At 43.2% G+C, this 1,658-nt stretch overlaps 1 non-coding gene across 1 annotated transcript; it reads right to left on the bottom strand.

The window, feature by feature from the left end:
* Window positions 1-1,587: 1,587 nt before the first annotated feature.
* TRNAE-UUC (transfer RNA glutamic acid (anticodon UUC)) lies at window positions 1,588-1,658 on the bottom strand. Its single transcript has one exon. It is a non-coding gene; the product is annotated as a tRNA-Glu (tRNA).

Below are 1,658 nucleotides of genomic sequence, written 5' to 3'. Positions count from 1 at the left end.
CCTCAGAAGAAAGGCCTGGCAATCTACTTCTGAAAAATCAGCCATATAGTCATACATACACACCACACATAATATATCCTATATGTCCTTTTTATATTTATACAATACAAAAGGGATCATCTTATACACATGGTTCTGCACTTTGATTTTTAAGCCCGAGAAAATTGACACATACATATGTACATATCACCCTTATTATTATTAACAACTGTATCTTCTTTGTTCATCTGGCTCTGCCAAAATTTACTAACCAGAACCTCACTGAAGAACATTTTTGTTATGAGTATACATCTCATCTCTCTTTATGAGAGTCCTTTAATTAAACCTCGGATTCTGTGGAGGAACAATGAAGCAAGAGAGTCATTCTGTGGGGAAAGGATGATGGATGAGAAGAAATAGACCCAAGGATTTCTTGACATGGAAGGGCTAAGAGGCCGTTGTTTCCTCTTGATTCCTTCCCTAACCTCTGCTGGTGATGTTGTTCACTGTTTCCTCTTAGCTCAGATCTTTATTTTCCAGTTACAGCTTCTTTTAGTTTTAAGCTCTTTTGACAAATCTTTCCAAACGGCAGCTCCTTCTACCCTGCAATTGTTTCTGGGTGGGACAAGCTGTCCTTTCTAATTAAAGATGATCTGTCCCTAAGTGAGTCATTTCCTTTGAGCATCCCAGCTTAATGTTTAAGGAATTGTTTTTCACAGCCTGTTGCACATGAATGCAGCTGTTACTTCTGTACATGGCAGTTGCTTTACACCTAACAATCTAAATATATTCATTTAATGGTTTGATGCATTAGAAATTTATTGGCCTAGGCCATTTGCTTTCTCCTCAGTGTGCTGCCTCTCTAGTCAGCTAGAAGTCATCTAGTTCACATAGGGTGTTTCAGCCAAAATAAAACTGTGTTTCCCCAGAAAGGCTGGAAACATGGCTTTTTGACTTTGGATGACTTTTTTGTTGCTTTGTTTCAGCACTGTTGACGCTGCTGTTCACATTTAGTCATGCAGCCAAACATCCATGTGTGCACGCTTTGAGTCTGAATTTCCTGTCCCTGAGCATAACTTCCTTGCTTTTCTTTTAAATCCCCGCCACTGAACCAGATTTTCATCTTCATTGTGACCTTAACCGCTCCCCATTCTGCTTTTTCATCATCTTCTCTTGGCTCTACTTACCTCCTCTCTATCCTGGAACCCATGATGGGCTGTTTTAGTCTGAGTCCAGAATCGAGACTCCCTTGTCCCCTTGGGCTTTCACTGTGGCCACTTGTCTTGCCCATCCTCTGCCCTTTGCGTTTCCCCCACTTAAGCTGCCACTCATCGCTGTTGTTAGCTGACATCAAGTCAACCCCCGACTCATGGCGACCTCATGCACAATGGGACAAACCGCTGCCAGGTCCTGCACCATCCCCGTGATTACCTGCAGATCAGACTATTGTGATCCATAGAGTTTTCACTGGCTGACTTTGGGAGGTAGGTCACCAGGTCTTTCTAGTCCATCTTACTAGAGGAGTCTAGAAGCTCCACTGAAACCTGTTCAGCATCATAGCAACAGGGCAATCCATCACTGACAGATGGGTGGTGGCTGCACATGAGGTGGATTGGCTGGGAATCGAACCCAGGTGTCCCACATGAAAGGCGAGAATTCTACCACTGAACCACCACTGC

The sequence above is a fragment of the Trichechus manatus genome, unplaced genomic scaffold (genome assembly GCF_000243295.1).
Source record: "Trichechus manatus latirostris isolate Lorelei unplaced genomic scaffold, TriManLat1.0 scaffold00032, whole genome shotgun sequence".
NCBI classification, from domain to species: domain Eukaryota; kingdom Metazoa; phylum Chordata; class Mammalia; order Sirenia; family Trichechidae; genus Trichechus; species Trichechus manatus.
The sequence above is the reverse complement of the archived record's forward strand: the minus strand, read 5'-3'. Positions and strand labels throughout refer to the sequence as shown.